This window comes from Dermacentor variabilis, unplaced genomic scaffold (genome assembly GCF_050947875.1).
Source record: "Dermacentor variabilis isolate Ectoservices unplaced genomic scaffold, ASM5094787v1 scaffold_12, whole genome shotgun sequence".
Taxonomy (NCBI): Eukaryota; Metazoa; Arthropoda; class Arachnida; order Ixodida; family Ixodidae; genus Dermacentor; species Dermacentor variabilis.
Genome location: NW_027460280.1, coordinates 32,809,372 through 32,828,876, shown reverse-complemented (window position 1 = coordinate 32,828,876; position 19,505 = coordinate 32,809,372). Strand labels below are relative to the sequence as shown.

Genomic DNA, 19,505 nt, shown 5'->3' with positions numbered 1-19,505 from the left:
CCGCTCCGCGTTCGTTCGTTCATCCTTCGCTGTGCTCGTTCGCTCGGTTACGCCGAGGGACACCGACGCTAAACAGAAGAACGGGGGCCTAAGAGCTGCGCTCTAAAAATGTAATAACGCTTGAATAAACTTTTAATTTGAAAGCGCAGTTGTATTTGCGAGCTAAGACAACGTCGAGGTCACACGGGTGTAGCTGTCGCCAATGGCGCCTTCAGTTTCCGAAGTGACTTTTTTTTTCTCTTACAAAACTTACGTTTCTGTTCTGTAGCATGGCTTGCAAAAAATAAGAAGCAATTTCCATATGTGGAGGCGCCTAAAAAGAAACCACCAGTGCTTCTTATGTGCCTTATTGCCGTGTCCCCGTAAGTTCGTTCACCCTTATATATAACCGCGTGCGACAACATCTACGCGAAGCGCAACGAGTCGAACGCGGTGGCGCGCAGTGCGGCCTTCGCGGAGGTGACGCCTATGTGGGCGTCGGCCGCGCTAAGGCCTCCCGAGAAGCCATCGAAGACCATCCTTGGACGGAATAACCGTCTCCGAGTATCGACGGGTGCGTGCTTCCGCGTATCGTGCGGACACCGTGCAAGTGATTGAGTGCATCGCACGGGCGGCCGTGTTGCTCAACTGGCCAGTGCAGTGCGATGCTTCGGCTAGAACCGTGCACCGCCATCGAAGCTGCAGTAAGCATGCGTCAACCAAAGGAGAGAAGGCCCGTTCGAACGTGAGAATAGTTAGACACATATATGAGCGAGAAAATAGCTGGCACGTCCTATAGCAACCCTGCACCGTTTTGTTCACAGTACACGCCGTTCCGTCAACGCCTCCGCGGCGGCCCCCCTTCTCTCCCGGCTGCGATACATTAATGGCGCAGGGTGAGGCACACTGTTTCTCCAACTTTTTTTCTCCCCCCCCCTTTTTTTTCCCCACTCATTTCGAGCCCCCAGCTCTTAACCGTTCGAAGCAGCCACCGCGCCTTAACGTGGCCTAGATGCGCGCTCGCTTATAATAAACGCACCGATGAATGGGCTGTTAGCTCCGCTTCCTCCTGTTTAATCAATACGCGGCGGCGGCGGCAGCGGCGGTGGCGGCGGCGGTGGCTCGAGGTAACATATCTAGGCCGAGCGCAGCATAATTATCGACTGTCGGACTCAACCCGAGGCGCATAATTCGCGAATCAGAACGTGGCCAGGGAATCAAGAAGTTTGACGACGCGTTCGAACCTTGGGCAACGCTCCTCGTGACGGAATGCGAAATTCGGTGCCGTCAAATCACAGTGTAGATAGAAGTCTATATACTTCGCTAGGCATTACGAATGCAGCAATCTGATCCAGTAAACACATCGATTGAGACAAAATAGCAGCATCCAGGTACACCAGATGTACTAGCCGAGAAAAGTTTATATAGCAGAAACCAAATTGACTTGCAGGCATCCGCGAGCATCGTTCATTTCGAGCGCTGCTGCTGGGCTTTGCCACACTGAAAACAAAACCTTGTCAGAATCGCGCTTTACTCGTAAGGGGCACCTTAGTCACCTCACTCAACTCTTATAGAAAGACTTACAGCTTACTGGGTGCGATTACCTATCAAGTCGGTCTTGTTGCGGCAAATTATAGGTTTTGTTTTCCCTCCCTCCGAGGGAGAGAAGGAAAACAAAACGTGAAAGGCAGAGAAGTTAATCAGATTAGGTGTCCGTTTGGCTACTCTGCGCAGGGGGATGGGGTAAGGGGCTGAAAAGATAAGAAAACAAGAGAAGATAAAAAGAAAAAGAGAACGCAGTGATTCGCACATTCTATAGATTTCAATGAGTTTCATTTCTTTTAAAAAACACACCACTGCAGCGCTTTTAAAGCAGTTCGGGACGATGTCGGCTGGGGCCAGGGTTTTGCTTCCGTAAGGGGACGGCTGTTAATCTTGTCGGGCGTGGTGTTGAGGACCTTTATTTCTGCATTGAAACGACGACACTCACACAGAAGGTGCGCAATCGTCTTTTTGCACCTGTTAGCTTCACATTCTGCACTTGTGGCCATTCCGATGAGGTAGGAGTACGCATTAGTAAAGACTACTCCAAGCCACAGACGACAAATGAGAGTTACTTCCCGTCGTGGTAAACCATGTGGAAGGCGGAGATTCAGATCAAGTTCCAGGGAAGAAAGGCGCTGACCTTTACAGTCTGCCGAATTCCATTGGGCCAACGTAAGCTCACGAGCAAGCGCAGCAGTTTTCCCAGTCCTTAATTAAGTATGCTTTGCCTTACACAGCCTATGAATTTGCTGTCTCGATTTCGGCAAAGCAATTTATTATATGGCCAATCTCACCATGTTTGGATTTCTTTAAAATAAGTTGTGCTACTGTAGTACTACACTTAACTCATTCATCGATCAGAACATTCCACTACCTGACCGGCGACGTGTCGCATCTGCTGACGTGCCTTTCTGCCATTACAGACATTGTTATGGTGGAACAGGTACGATTAACGTTCAGTTATTTCTCATTTCCAAGCTTTTCAGTTGACCAGACGTCCACTTGCTAACAGCATTACGCGTATCAAATAACGTAAATAAGCTTTTTATTATTTTTTTGTTCATACGGACTCCACGCCACCTTTGTATTTCACTTAATTTGGAAATAGTAAATATTGGGTATTCGAATCGATAGTCTAAGGCCGTTTTCCTCGAACATTCGTACTCGATTCGAATATATCGCTATTCGAACATCCCTGCTGTAAATGCGAACCTTAACGAGCTTCCGGAAGAGTCTTCACGTGCGTGAATTCTTCTACCCCCCCCCCCACCCCACCTTTGAAAAAGTCGTAAGGTTGGCTTGTCCACAATACGCGACGTTGTGGGAAGGAGCCAACTTCAACAACCTTCGCCTTACAGGCGATAGAAGATATCATACGCTAGAAGTGCCAGCTGTCTACCAAGTTGACATTTCCGAATTCCCTGAGTTTTCGAGGTTTTCCCTGAGCGCCTTTGCAAAATTCCCTGAGTGATGCAGAACTATGTTTTATGTCAAGACGGGCTGGAATCATATCGCCCGATGCTGTCACTCTCTAGTAAGCATATGAAAAAAAAAAAAGAAGACTTAGACCAATTTGAACACTAAGGAGTAGTGTTTATGTTATTCAAAAAGAGAATAGAAGGGAGGGGTTAGTAAAATGGCACATCAAATAAGGTGCCTTCGAAAAAAATTGCAAATCGAGTCGGACATTCTCAAATACCAATAAAAAGTAGATGCATACAGAAGCAAATATTTTCAAATATGAGCTATTTCTATCAACTGACAGCAAGCTCAGTGGTATGAGGCCAGAACGTTGTAACAATTGGTATTCTCTCTCAGCAGCTCGTAAGTGAACCTTAACTGTCCTGACATACTCTCAGCCCGCGCACGACGCCTCAGTGTTGTGTTTCACTGCTTTGAAGAGTTTAGTTTGGTTTGGATGTGGGACACCTGCATCTCGGCATCAGCCAACACTTTGTTTTTTGAGCTCAAGCTCCTTCAAAACGGCGGCAGCACGCTTCCTTTCCCGTTCATTCCTCAATGCGTAGGTCCTTTCTGTTCTTCACCACAGACAGACCACTTGAAGCATCTTCTTGGTCAGTTGTACAGTCCACGTCCGATTTTTCGAACTCCCTAGGGGCCGCGGAAACGACAGAAAAATCGGCCAATTGGAAAAAAAAAATGCATGTCATTTACTGCGCTTACGGGCTCAAACCGCCACAGGTACATTCTAAAACGCCCTGAAGGCCTGTCGGTACACGTATTAGGCATATCGATGCTTGTACTGTGACAGGAAACACCGGGTGCACGCGTGTATAATTAAGGAATACATACTGTCCCATGGCAATAGCCCCTTTCCACGCTTGTTATGCTTCGCTGCAATACTTTTGCGTATGCTTCACTAAGTAACATTTGTATACGGAGGCAAAGCTGACTTTCGGAAACCGGCATTATGCAACGAAACGTGCTTTGCAAGCTTCTAAGCCAATCGCGAGGACCAAAGGCGGAGTCCGTGCCATTGCTGACAGCAGCGAATTCTTTCAATAAAAAAACACGTCACCCAACCGCAAGAAGCTTCATAGCGAACGTTGAAGCAGCTAGGCCTAGCGTTGCCGCAGTGGTGGCTACAGCTGCCAGCGGATCTGCGTGCGAGAACGCCGGTTCGAGGCGGCAAGGTAATCAAAATGGCAGCGGCGGTGGCTTTGATTAATGCCGTTTCGGACCTGCGGTCACGGCAAAGCCTCCGGAAAATGGGACGGCGAAGAGTTCTTACGTCCGAAATTTCAGACGTTCTGATACAATGACTCTATGGGGTACGTGGTGGTGCCGCGAAGCCGTCCAAATTATCGGGAATCTGGAAAGTCGGTCGTTGACTGTACACTGAACTCCTCCAGCCGACGACAGGGCGTCAAAGACGATTCATTACGATTTCTGTCTGTTTCTCGAGCCAGCATTACCTCGACTTTCGACCCTTTCAATAAAATTACAGCTAATTTTCTCTGATAGAAGCACAAATTCCCTGAGTTTTTCCAAACTACTCAATATCCCTGAGAATTCCCTGTTTTCCCAGTTTTCCCGGTTGGTGGACACCCTGAGTGGTCATCTGTTGGTGCATTCGAGAACGCTCCCACCCTGACGTCGTAGGCGTCTAATCTCGTAATCATATAAGCCGCAAATAAAGGCCTATCCCCCAGGATTCGACCTGGGTTCTCCTGACTCCAGGATTGGCGCTTAACCGCCTGGCACATCAGGGTATCCGGTGCCCGCAAGCGCCTAAACGGATCCAGCGCCCGGCGATGCAGCGTGCGGTGCGCGGGCCTAAGGTGCCCGACTTTCGAGGAACTTTAAGCGCGCCGACGTTTCAACTACTATTACGATCAACTACGATTACAACTGACATTACTAATGGGGGCGGAAAGTGGAAGATTTGGAGGTCGTTCCCACCGCCGTCAACCAAATGTAGGATTTGCCGGACGATCTCGCCGCTGCCACCATTTGTAAGATTTGGAGTCGGGCTTGTAAGACGATCGGAGGAACTTGGGGCGACAGGACTAGGCGAGCAGGATTTATTTACAGTATTTACAGTTGATCATGGGATACATTTACACAGTCTAGCGTGACTCCCAAATGGAGCCCGCAAGACGAAGCATGCAGCAAACGAGCACACAGCTCACGAGTACACTGACGAGCACAGAGCACGACGACGAGCCCACCCTAGCCGCCGACAACAGCTCGTTATATCCACTTCGTGTTCCCTAGATCCCTAGGCGAGGCAAAACGTTCGACGTCATCGTAAACCAGCCGCCTCTCCGCGAGACGGTTTACACACACACACACGCACACACAAGTTTCAATGCCCCCTCCGAAGGCAGACGACCTTTGCAGCGCGGCCGTCGTGTTGTCCATTGTCCCGCGTCCCCGTAGCCAGATGGTCACGCCCGACCCCAGCCGGCGCCTCTAAATTCTAGAGCTGCCGTAGTCCGCAGTTCTCTGAAGTAAGTTCATGGTTGGTTAGCGCTGTCCTCGCTGGTTCTCTGAAGGGCGCCACCACCCCTGATCGATCGACGCACCTGCAGCGGGCTGAAATAGCTCCCGGGCTGAAAACCTGGCTGCTCAGACGGATCCCCAAAGAGTGCAAGCATATTCCAAAATAGGTCTACTACATGTTAGATAAGCCGTGTTCCAAGGTTGGAATTTGCAGGTTTTAAATTTCTTTGAAATTATTTCAACGCTGTCACCTGCTATAGCAACCACACGATCTACATGTACATTCCAAGGATAATCACCCGACAACAGCAAAGCTAAATATTTCTATTTAGCAAAACACACATATACACACTTCTCCGTATTCAATTCCATTTTCCACTTGGAACACCATGTACGAACACGTTCCAAATCTGCCTTGAGTTGGATGTGATCATGTTCACTTTTTATTTCTTAATGTACAATGCAGTCATCCGCGAACAGACGCTTGTTAGACCTCAGTAATATCTATGCTAATGTCATTAATATAAACGAGAAATAAAAGAGGCTCCAGAACAGACCCTTGCGCGACTCCTGGCTTGACCTCCCAGTCAGAAGTATTTCCATTCAGAACAACAAACTGCCGGCGCTACAACAAGTAGTTCTCAACAGTCACGTGTTTAGAGGGTAGAAGGGGGTGGGCGGGGGAAGATGATTGCTATCGAAAAAAACGAGTAGTTCGTCGCCTCACCTTCTTCATTAGGAACTACGCGTAGTGTGCACACAGTTCATTCTTTCCGTATTTATTTATTTATTTATTTATTTATTTATTTATTTATTTATTTATTTATTTATTTATTTATATAAAAACCGGGGAGAGCAAAGATATAGCAGACGCGGAGAAGAGAAAGGTGCGCGGCCACGGGCACCGTTTGCAGCTGCATCACTGCCTTGAAAGTGGGCACCTTAACAACAACTGTCCCCGCGGCCTCCTCGCCGCATTCGGGACACGCGCTTGTGGAGCCATTGCCGCACAAATATATGCAAGCAACCTAACCTTGCAACTGCAATTTGGCACTACTGGCAAAATTATTTCACATGTTTCTGGCATTATGACTATATCGAAAACTAACAGTACAGCGTGGCAAGTAACATTAACAAAGATCAATCAATCACTAAATAAATAAATAAATAAATAATTTTATGTGCCAAGGAACAATCGGAGGTATAAATATTGGGGCGCAGAAAAAAGAAAAGGTTATACGTTAAAACGACTACGACTAAAAGTTAGGGAATAAAGAACTAGAATGAAAAATAAAAAGAAGGGGATAAAACAGGTACATATAGAGCAACAATCCAGCAATAACACAAAATTGAGAGACAGAGTGCATATCCGGAAACTATGAGAAGACCGGAGAGGAGTGCAGCTAGAAAGGCCTCAAGAGTAAGTGCCAAGTTCGGAGCAGAAAGAAGACAGTACGTTTTAAAAGATATCAAGATGAAGAAAATGACAGTTTGCATCTGTGACTTGGCATGCTGTGACTTGGAATCCTGTGGAGGGGCGAGTGTCTCCTGAAAGATGCAGGAGTGTGGAAGGGCCTATGTTTCCCGATAGTCTTCCGCGGAACTCACGGTGAAAGAGAAGCTTGCAGGGCTTTGCATGTAATAGTTCCATGAACGAACTCGTACAAAAAGAGAACGTCGCTACGACTACGTCTGCAGCTTAGTAACGGAAATGTTAGATAATTATAAAAACTTGAAATTCGTTGGGGCGCGAAGTCAGAAAACGATACTTACATATACTACTCGTGAACTTTTACTGCACAACGCTCGATTAATACGATATTTGAAGGGCTTGAGCCGCTCCACACTACTGAGGTGTATTCGAGTAATGGAAGTGGGTTAAGGTAATCTCTTGTAAGTTTGCAGACGGAACCGAGCCTGCGCAGGTCTCTTGTTGCTACGCGCTTAGCGTAGGCGCAGAAGCTTAGCGTGCTATCAAAAAGCCCACCGAGGGTCACTTACTTCAACAACCCTGAATAATAATAATAATAATAATAATAATAATAATAATAATAATAATAATAATAATAATAATAATAATAATAATAATAATAATAATAATAATAATAATAATAATAATTTCATTGGGCGAACCACATATCAAGAATCGGTAATACGTCGTAATTGTTTCACCAAGTGTCATCAGTACAGTGAGATTGAACTCATCGACGGGCTCATGAAGCCTTAAGCGAATGCGTTCATCAAACATGCCTTTAGATATATGCACATATATATGCTTTGCTACTAACAGCACGCAGCAAGAAACTGAGCGGTGAGATGAGCATCCGAATGCTCTGGTCTCAACGAATAAGGTGCGCTAACATTGGCAAAATCGATCGGAAGCGCCCGCGCAATCAGTTACAGCCACCGCAGAAACAGTGATGTGCTAACGCCACCCCACAGCCAAAATTAACCTCTGGGAGAGAAAGCATCGCGACGCCAGAGATACACGCGCCCAGAGTTGTGTAAACGCGCACGAGTATAGCGACAGGTGACGTCAAGACGCGCAAGACCAGAGGCGTCGGAGCCCGACACGCCCGACATCGCGCATAGGCGCGCGAGTGCGGCGGGTTATTCTCGCTCAAACGCATAAAAATAGAGAAGTTATGCAGTTGAACGAAGACTACATCGGTCTCGCGTGCTTTGAGCGTCCTAAGCACGGAGTCATTAAAGGAGTCCCGAACCACCCCTCGGGCTTGGTAAAAAAACATTCCGCGGATAGCGTACGCTGGTGCGAACACGTGGGCAACATTCGTGCGCGGTCCGTGGAGTCCCCGAGCGTAGCGCGCAGTTACCTTTTTTCTCAAACACCCTCATCAACATTGGTGCTTGGATCAAAGCGCTTCTTCCTATTGTTACTGTGTATAGATTAATGGACTCAGTTAACTAAGCAGGCTGAAGTAAGCGAAACTCAAAGTTTCAAATTTCGATAAGAATTACACACTTCCGTAAGAAGCATACTATCGCCCACTTGCATGCTCTCGGCCGTAACCACCCACGTGCAATGAAACTTGGGCCATGCTGCTTATCCGTGTCGTAGGCAAGGAAAAAATATTTCAGGATCGCCAGTCAGCCTCTAGAGTCTGTGAAGCAGTACGTTTACCTAGGTCAATTAATCACAGGGAACCCTGACCATGAGAAGGAAATTCATAGAAGACTAAAAATGGGTTGGAGCGCATACGGCAGACATTGTCAGCTCATGACTGGAAGCTTACCATTATCATTGAAAAGGAAGGTGTACAATCAGTGCATTTTACCGGCGCTGACATATGGGGCAGAGAGTTGGAGACTGACAAAGAAGCTTGAGAACTAGTTAAGGACCGCGCAAAGAGCAATGGAACGAAGAATGCTAGGCATCACGTTAAGGACAGAAAGAGAGCGGTTTGGATCGGAGAGCAAAGGGGTATAGCCGATATTCTAATCGACATTAAGAAAAAAGAAATGGAGCTGGGCAGGTCATGTGATGCGTAGGTTACCGAATGGGTTCCAAGAGAAGTTCAGGGTGTCTACCAAGTTGACATTTCCAAATTCCCTAAGTTTTCCAGGTTTTCCCTGAGTACCTTTGCCAAATTCCCTGATCGACACAGAACTTTGTTTTAGGTCAAGAGACGGGCGGACACCATGTCGCCCGATGGTGTCACTCTCTAGTAAGCATGCTAAAAAATAAAAAAACGACCTAATCCAGCTTGAATAGTAAGGGCTAGTGTTTATTTTATTCAGAAAGAAAACAGAATGGAGGAGTTAGTAAAATGCACAGCGAAACAAAGATATATTGGAAAAAATGCGTAAAGCTCATAGTGAGACATTCTCAAATACGAATAAAAACGAAATGCATACAGAATCAAACATTTTCCAAGATGAGCTATTTCTATCAATTTTATACCAAGGTGCTGAAGACTCCATATAAAAGGCAAGAGTCAAGGCAGGAGAATGCCTCTGAATTTTAGTGACCCATCGTAAATACATAGTAACTAATATTCATTAATTGTACAGTGAGCCGTGCTACGTTTCTTCAATAAATATATTGAATCACGCGCTCAAATTACTTGCAAAGGTTAATTATTGTGCCCAAGCATTACAACAAGTGAAGAAATAATCTTTTGCGATCACTACCGAAACCCCCCACTTCGCTTTCACGAAGGCCCTCTTTGAAGGGACGTCAAAGAGGGTAATGCCTTCGTGAAAGCGATCGTTTGAAGTGATACATTTCACTGAGAAGTGGAATGGGTGTAACTTAAGAGAGCAGAATGTGCAATTTACTCAAAGCCTAATGTTCACTGTCTATACCTTCTAACCACTACACAGTAATGGCAAAAATAAGTTGCGTTCGCAAATGTTATGCTGTGACTGAAGGGGATATTACGAGATTCGCAGTTTGTTTCTCCGGTGTTCTCTGTGAGCCAAACAAGGCATCTTGTTTATTTCTAGGGGAAATTAGGGGCATGGTATGGATAAGGTGTCGGCAACGCTCCAAATGGGTGGGTTAAATGCGCATATTCAAGCATAATAGGTATGCACGTGGTCCATAGCCTTATTGGTCTGTTTTACGAGCGGTGTAAGACAGACTGCTGCGCTTGCATAATTACAATAACAACTGAGATAAAATTGTGCGAACATAAGGAGAACAATGCGCCAAGTTTATGTGCGATGGTAAATGCATGTTGATCAAATACAGCATCAAAAAATTGTGAACAAGTGTTCGAAATTATCACGCTACTGCTATCGTAGCTACTGAGATTATTCAGGCCTGATTCTTTTGAGCCTGATTAGCTACTGAGCTGAAATTATCACGCTACTGCTATCGTACCAAGAGAAGGGAAGCGCAATGGAGGACGCCAGAAGACTAGATGGAGTGACGAAATTAGGAAATTTGCGGGTGCTATTTGGGATCGGTTGGCGCAGGACAGGGGTAATTGGAGATCTGGAGATCGCAGGGAGGGGCCTTCGTCCAGCAGTGGACACGAATAGACTGATGAGGACGATGAAGATCTCGCGCGCACGCACGCACGCACGCACGCACGCACGCACGCACGCACGCACGCACGCACGCACGCACGCACGCACGCACGCACGCACGCACGCACGCACGCACGCGCACACACACACACACACACACACACACACACACACACACACACACACACACACACACACACACACACACACACACACACACACACACACACACACACACACACACACAGAGAGAGAGAGAGAGAGAGAGAGAGAGAGAGAGAGAGAATGGTCAGACCGTCTGCGGTTTCGGATTCGGAAAATCGGATGGCGAAGGGTTCTTGCATCCGAAATTTCAGGCGTTATTATACATTGCTCTATGGGGGGGGGGGGGGGGGGTACGTGGTGGTGCCGCGAAGCCGTCCGAATTATCGGGCCGTCCGGAAAGTCGGTCGTTGACTAAACACTGGCAACTCCTCCTACTCGAGCCAGCTTTACCGCGACTTTCTTTCCCTTTCAATAATATTACAGCTAATTTTCCCTCATAGAAGCGCAAATTCCCTGAGTTTTTCCAGACTATTGAAAATCCCTGAGAATTACCGGTTTCCCCGGTTTGTAGACACCCAGAAGGAAAGCGCAGTCGAGGACGGCAGAAGACTAGGTGGGGCGATGAAATTAGGAAATTCGCGGCTGCTAGTTGGAATCGGTTGGCGCAGGCCCGGGGTATAGGGGATCGCAGGGAGAGGCCGTCGCCCTAGAGTGGACATAAAATAATAATAATAATAATAATAATAATAATAATAATAATAATAATAATAATAATAATAATAATAATAATAATTGTTGTTGTTGTTGTTATATTATGAGTGTTTACAAAAAAGCCGGTCCACACCACGTAGCACGGCCAGACTGGAGCACAGGAGAACGAGCGCACACTGCATGCCACTCTGGCCCTGCCGTGCGCACAGAAAACGTTGCGCTATGCGCACTACGGTTGCGCGTAGCTGCACCTCCTGCGCAGCGTAAATAGCGCTGCCGCCGCGAGGTGCCGCGACAAGCCCGTCGTCGAGACGCTCGGGCAACCTGCTCTGATTGGTCTCTGTGGGTTACACTTTACTTCAGGCACGTGGCAACACGAGCCAGCCCCAGCACTCACACACCAAGGCATACAGCAAGTCATAAACCAAGTCATACACCAAGTCATAAACCAAGTCGCACACCTTCGAGCTGTGTCATCATCATGGCCAAAGATCGTTACGTATAGGAATCCCTTCAACGCACGCGTTCGGAGTGAGTTTGGAGTGCGGTATCTATTGCTGAGTCGGTATGCACTCTACCGAGGTGCTCACACGAGCGAACGTAAAGACGACATTTCGCCCGGGCTTCGGAAACTGTGCGATTGCCGTAGAGGTCAAAAGATGTGCTACGCGTATGACACTTGGCAAGAAAAAAAAAAAAAACAGCCGTGCGCCGTTATCCAGCGCACTGAAGCACAACAAAGTGCTGAGATCACGTTACTTGACCCTTTTTGCGAAGCGGTTTACTCTAAAGAAACGAAATGGCGCTTTCGGCGGCGCGCCCCATGTTGCCTTAGCGAAAGCGCACGAATACGAAACCATTATCTCTTCCGCCCTGCCTCTGGGTGATCAGCTGTTGGAAATGCGACTGGGTTTTCCTGAACGCATTGTGCTCCATTCATGCTGCAATATATGGAGCGGTGGAGTGAAGACATGTGCAGTAGTTGGCTGAAAAATAGTGACTGGCATATTCAGAATCAGTTTATTAATGACAAAAATGGGGATAATTACATGATAAGTATAAGCAGAAGGAGGTCACGTAGTCAGAGACTGAAACGGCACCTCCTGTGCCCCCCCATGACAAGATTTCTCCAAAAGTAAAAAAAAAAAAAATGCGGGATACAAATATAGAAATAAAGTTAAAATGAAAAAGAAAAACAGAGCACATACTACACCCAAAAAGGAAAAAGGAATGGAATTAATCTGTGTCCAAGGTCGCGGACCGCTCCTTCATAAGGAGTGTTTGTGTTGCCGTCTCCGCAATGTACGGCTTCCCTCGGGGATAAAAAAAAAAAGAAACAAAGGAATATTCACTCATCCGCCAGCGTTGTAGCGCTAACCTCCAAGAAAAGGACTCCAACCGCGGAACGTCTGCACGAGTGAGTACCGCTCGTTATACGGTGACAGCGCCACTTCTTGGCATATAGTGCCTTGCACGTTATTTAAACACATCCACCCCAACTCACGCTCAAACTTACGCCCACTCTATCGCCAACGTAACAAGAATAAGTGAACGGACGCACACTTGAATCAATGCGCCGAAGCATGGATGGCGGCGACTACCCCAACGTCACACCAATGTTCGAAATTGAACGTTTCGCAACGGTCCACACAGTAAGCGAGTGACTAGCGTTAATAAGCATTTGCTACAAGCTATTACTACATAAAGAACATCTACGTTACAAACCTTGTGCCCAACAAGAACAAATCTATCGCAACTGAGCACACCCGCGAGCGATAAGGCATAAAAAAAAAAACAATCAGATAGTGACCGTCCGGGGTACTTTACTAAGTCAGAAACGGTGACAAGCTGCTGCTTAAAGGTATTTGCTAAATAAAGAACGAAGAGTTAAGCACACTGATTCTAATCCGATTCATAAACGGAAAGTTAGGATAGCTTGGAGTACATTTTTAGCACCGCTTTTATTACAAGCACCGTATACGCTGCTCGCGCCGTTTGGGCAAAGCGTAATGAGCTCAGAAAGCGCTCGCATGTCCTGTGAAGCTGTTGCTAAATCTTCGCGTGTCGTCCACCCAATCACCGTCTACGATATCCGCCGAAACAGAGGTTTGCAGAGCAGCACAGGCGTCATGTACATCCATTGTAAACACACAGGCGACGGAGGCAGCTGAGGCAAGCAATGGACGCGTTACCACGTGATCAAACATGGCATGCGGCGCCAACGAGATCGCCGTGAAAAACGCCAATAGTAAGAGCCATGGAAAGTATGGGTTGCCACCAGCACCCGTCGATTTCCGCTGAAGAAACACATCATTGAAGCCAGGTGACGTAACGCTGTAATACGCTGTATACGCGCCACCCAACTCCTTCGGAACGGCGGACGTTTAGGGAGAATGAGAAAGGTAAATATTGTGCTCGTAGAAGCTACGCTTGCACTAGGACTTCTTGAAAAATTATTTCTGTAATATATTCTTGGGAGGCACTATACTCGTTCCAAGGCGTTTTTGAGGCTTCCAATAGAGGTAGTTCATGCAGGGCTCTTTTAAAGATCCCGCCCGTCATTATTTCGGTCGAAAATACTCCGCGCAACACCCCTTACGAAATTTAAAGAGCGGCTACAGTTTGTTTGAACTCGGCAATTTAAAGGAGTTATTGACGTGCCCAGCTCGCAACGTGGCAAATTAACCTCCAGTCAATTTCGGGAGACGCTACGAAACACGGCTCCAGTTAAGCGGCATCACTCGAAGGACCTTCTCTGCGTCGTACTCGCATAACGTAAAGTATTATGAAATGAAATGAAATGAAAGTTTATTTCCATCTTGTAAGGTACAGATCTTGTAAGATACAGATGGAGAGGTGGAGGAAAAAAAGCTGTCCATTGAACAGCTTGACAAGTCCCCCATCCCTCATTTGGACAGAAGCAGCATCAGATTCTTTCATTCAAATATACGCATGTATACCGTACATACATATTATTGCACATCATATACATTACTCAAGAAGTCACGAAGATCATCAAGGAAAAATACACATATAATGGTCATAGAAGTATTACAAATTAATCACATACATCAGCCGGAGCTCATTGAGAGACGAAGAGAAGAGATTGAAACCAACCGAATTGTAATAGTTTAGGAGTGTGGGTAATGTATACCTCAGACACCGTTTCCCATAGTTTGACCGTGGTGTCGGTACTGTCCAGTCTTCAAAGTGTCAATGACTCGAAGAATAAGAACTTTTGGGAAATCGTACACATGCTCGCACACATGCTCGCACGCAAGCACACCCACGTCCACACATAAACTCGGGGTAAAACATCATTTCTGAGGCTATTTACTGCATAGTCAACCCATTTCGAGTGGCGGCTGCAGGCCGTGACGTGTTCTCATTTATTCTACGCTGATCGTGTATGAAGTGCAGTATAACTTGATAAGGCCTTGGGCGAGCTGGTGATTCAATATCGACATGTGTGCGCAGTGCAAAAGACGAGTACTCGGTTGTGTTCTTCCTTCAGTCCTCGTCTTTTGCGCTGTGTACACATGTCGATATTGGAACAGCAGTAACTGTGCTCCGACTTCTTGCATACTGCCACGGTTACACATACGTGGTTCCTCGGTCCCGCAGCCCTACGCACCATATACGCCTGCTACGGTACGTACGCGTGAGCTATCTCTCTCTTCGTCTTCTCCTTTCTTCTTTGAATCCCGCTCTCCCGTGAAGGGCAGCAAGCCGGACATCCGTCTGGTAACTTAATCTCTCTCTCTCTCTCTCTCTCTCTCTCTCACACACACACACACACAAACACAAACACACACACACACACACACACACACACACACACACACACACACACACACACACACACACACACACACACACACACACACACACACACACAGGTATGAGGCACAAAGAGAAAGCTGCACTAATTGATTAGGAGTGACCACATTTCATTGTAGAACGAAAATCATGGTCCAGGAGGGAAGGAGAATGCAAAAGGACATATAAAATCAGTCACACAGTCAAAACAAAGCTAAGCAAAAAAAAGAAAAAAAGAAACGCGATAATTTGCACGACACAAATGCTACGTTTATGTCCAGCTTGTACTGCACTCATTAACGCTTTCTCAGTGAAGCTTCTTCCCAGACGTAGTCGTTCAATACTTACGGGAAACTGAAGATTAGTACGTTGGCAAGAGACTTGATCAAATATCGCGTTAAGTGTCATGATTTATACCGTCTGGTATTGATTTCTAATGGCATTTCCTTTGAAACGGAGTGACGCCAAATAGTCACCTTGCGTGCTATATCTATTGCAGTCTAGTGTTTTGCCAATCACTACTTAACCTTCTAACGGTAATTACATATGCCTGTGAAGCGACCGGGGCCCCATATCTAATCTCTTCCCCGTTTTTTCGTCCTTTTTCTTTTCTTTTACCAATGCCCTCAACATTTTTTGCTCATCTCGACCGCTGACCAGTTACTAACGCTCACATCACTTTTGAACCCCAGTGTTTTTGGAAGGACAGGACGTTACCTATGTACGGTTCTGGCTGGGTGAATATCTCGGCATTCAATAGAACGCGCTCAGTCGGCGCCGTTTTCTTTCTTTCATTTTTTTTTCTGCCGCAGACACATGCGTCAACCTGTTGCATGATGTGCTGGACATTCACATGTCAGCGACGCATTGCAGCACTGGCTTTCGACAACCTGCTTCGCTGGGTTAAAACAGACCGAAATCCCGCCCGAATTTGGTGGATGTCGTGAAATATTCATGCCTAGAAAGACACGTACGCGTTCGTACAAAGTGGAGAGCTTGTTCAAAGCGAGCGTGCAAAGCGCTGCATGAAATCGATGCAACACATCGCAAGCGTGTGTGTGCGTGCGTGCGTGCATGTTTTAATGTCCCGAAAGATATGCGGCCTGCGTGAACGTCACCAAGAGCGAGCACCCTGCAGACCCGTGAAGCTGCCTGCCGCCCTCCACTCCCGCCAGCTGGCGTGTTCGCAATGGGGGCCTTTCACGTGACGTCATTCTTCCATAAAGCCGCAAGAGCGTGCCGCCATGGGTCTGCGCGTCGCTAGTGCACGCGTGGCTTTCTGCGGTCGTAAAAATGAATCAGTGGCCGACCCACCGACCCGCCCTACAGGACGTTCCTCACAAGACAGCCGGGAGGTCAGCTTCCCAACCTTCGACATTGGAAAAATGAGGGAAAAGCGAAGCGCGTGCGCCCTAATGACAGCCGAGCCGTTTTACAACCTCGCGGTGAGGGTCGCGACCTCGACGAAAGCGCCCAGTTCGCGGCTCGTAAAAACGACGCTTCGTCGGCGCCGCGGGCTCCCGAGAGGCAACAATGGTTCCCCCAGCTGGGGCTAGCTGTAAGGGCCACCCAAGGCGCTCGCGACCCACCAGCACAAAAGCGGATAACGCGACGTAAGGACGTCACCGCGCCGTGCTCTGTCCTGTCCCCACAGCTGGTCTGATGTACGGCGCGTGGGATGCCCCCGAACGGGGACCGCGAACGGCTCCGGTCACGGATGGACGAACGCCTCGGTTGAATGGAACCGAACGGAATTCTGCCGAAAGAACGGCGCCATTATGCACGTGCGTCGCGGACGGGGTCTTGGCCGGCAAGGAGAGAAGGAACAATTGGCTGGTCCATCGGTTTCACCTACGGGGTACATCCAAAGGCAACTGAACTCTTTTGGGGTAACCTGCTCTCTCGATAAGGCCCACAGCGGTAGAACAGCGCCACGGAGTTCGCGTCACGCCGAGGTCAAGGGTTGGCGATCGTGAACTGCTCGTGGCGAAATACGAAATTCTGCAGTTCCCGAAGTCGGCTGCACCTCAACATCAACTGTATTTCAGGCCTATACGTCGATTCCCAGTCGCGATGCAACCGCAGAGTCTGGGAATTTCACACAATTGTCCAAGACGTCAGTACCCAACTGACCACCATCCTTGTTCATCCCAACAGAACGCCCCCCCCCCCCCCACACACACACATACACGCACACCCGGCACGCCTCGACAAATACTGGAGATGCGAAGACTCGGCCGACGAGCAAAGGCTCCTCCCTATTCCAAGCTCAACAGGGGGAGGCCAAGGGACTGGCACCGGCTACAGATGAGCACCTTTCCTTATTTGCACAGGCTACAGGGATACACATCACATACGAATGCCCGAGGCGCGCGGCAGACGCCATATCGCCGCAGCTCACGGACTCACTCGCTAACTGGTGGTGGGAAACGCGACTCACCTAACTGGACTTGGGAAGCCAGGTGGCGATCCTCGACCAGGCCCGGCGAGCCGCAGGAGCCAGTGGGGCCCTGGAATAGGGGCTCCACCCATGTACATCCCTCAGACTTATGAGTCAATAAAGTTATCTCTCTCTCTCTCTCTGGTTGCAAGCGATCTTCTTTGTCCCCTTTCCCTCGACAGACACGCGCGCCATTTGCTTCCACCTCTTTCATCTGAATGGTTTCCAAGAAACAGAAAGAAGCTAAACACATGGGCGCAATGTGGAGCAATCCGCTTTCGCCGTCGCGTAATGATGGCGCGCTTCCCTCATCGAAAGCGCGGTTCAAACGGAGGTGACCCGAACTCGCCGAGCGGGGAGCACGACCTGTCTTCGCTCTCACAGGGAAGCGCGAATACCAAATGGAAGGTGGCAGGCCAGATGAGGAAGTTTGAACAAAGGGCCCCCGAGAAGGGCACCGTTCAAAAGTCGAACTAAGAAAGGGCACGCGAGCACCGCGCAAATGGAGCGCAGTGACTTGGAGGCCGCCGGAGCAGGGCAAGGAGGCGGGGCCACGAGTGAGGGCAGAGGCGCGGGCGCCGTGCCCGAACAACGAGGCGTTGCGGCCCGCGCTCTATTCGTGGATCGCCGGCCAGAACAGTCGGCTTTCTGCATGCGATACGAATCCTTTCAATTCACTGGGTGTCGCCCGATATTTAAGAGACCCTGAAATAGTCGCATATGACATCGAAGACGAGTTTTGGAAGGGAGAGCAGAAGCTCACTTGTTTGTTTGTTTGTTTGTTTGTTTGTTTGTTTGCCCGCTGTCACTGGAAACCCACTTCCTCGGCGAGTTTATTTCTGCTTGCCTGCTCTTCAAATAATGGTGCTTACCCACGTCTACTGTACTAGAAACCGGCCGTTAGAGGAGGGGGTTAAAAAGTTTAAAAGATGAAGTAACGCGAGGGAAATGTGGTAGTAAAATAAAATAAAAACATATTTACTACAAAGATACTAATATTAGAGAAGAAAACGCGTGGTTCACACAAGGGCAGCAAACTTGGAAGTATTAAGAAAAGATTTCGAATACAACTAGAGCCCGCATTTTGTAAGAACTTGTTTCATTTTCCATTCTTGTCACCCGTCACGCCGACTGGGCGATGACGGCGGCTCGGCGGCGTCCGAGCCAAGGAGAGAAAGAGGAGAAAAGGAAATGGTCATGTTGGTTTCCTTCAAAGAATGCCACCAAATCGCTGTTCAGGATAGGTCACGAATCGGGCGGTAATACTACACGAAAAAGATCAATGAAGATACGGGAGAAATAGATCATAAATACAAAGAAGTCATGCGTAATACAGTATATGGTCAGCCTTTCAAGAAAGAAATGGACCGTTACAAAATGCAGCATAAGGAAATTTGAGGCGGATACAATGCTCGAGCATCCTCGCATTTTTTTTCCACTGGTAACAGGCGCGCGAAAATAAATGCGCTTAGAGTTCAAAGCGAAGTTTGGCAGCTGCGTAAATACATAGTTTGAAAGGTGGGACATAGGGAAACAAAAGGCTAAAATTCAAATTGGGTTAATATGAATTTTACGCATATTTTCAATTCCTAATGTCGAACAAGTAACTCTTCGCATGTATGGATACCTGGAGCAAATATCGGCCGACCCGCATGCATGCACTTTTGTCTGTAGTTTACAGTTTTCATGCAGGTATAAATTCTCGCGAGATCGAAGGCGGTTTTTTTTTTTTACATTCTCCGGACGCTTTCCGAATTGCACACAAACTACCTAGTTTGTGTTCTTCGTCTTCTCTTCAAAGACAAAAGATGAGATTGATATGGCATCGCGATTGTATACGAGCAGGCACATGACAGTATACCGCTACATTCTAAATCGCCACAGCCATAATGCGCTGAAGAGGCAGGGAGACAGCAGTTCCTTCGCTACAGTCAAAAAGCACGCTAATTTACCTAGGAATATACAGGGTGTCCCACGTAACTTGAGCCAAACATTAAAAATATGC

The 19,505-nt window shown here is 47.7% G+C and overlaps 1 protein-coding gene across 2 annotated transcripts in view; it reads right to left on the bottom strand.

Moving 5' to 3' along the window:
• LOC142566151 (rhotekin-2-like) overlaps positions 1-19,505 on the bottom strand; it is a 206,415-nt gene that overhangs the window by 131,915 nt on the left and 54,995 nt on the right. The window lies entirely within an intron of this gene.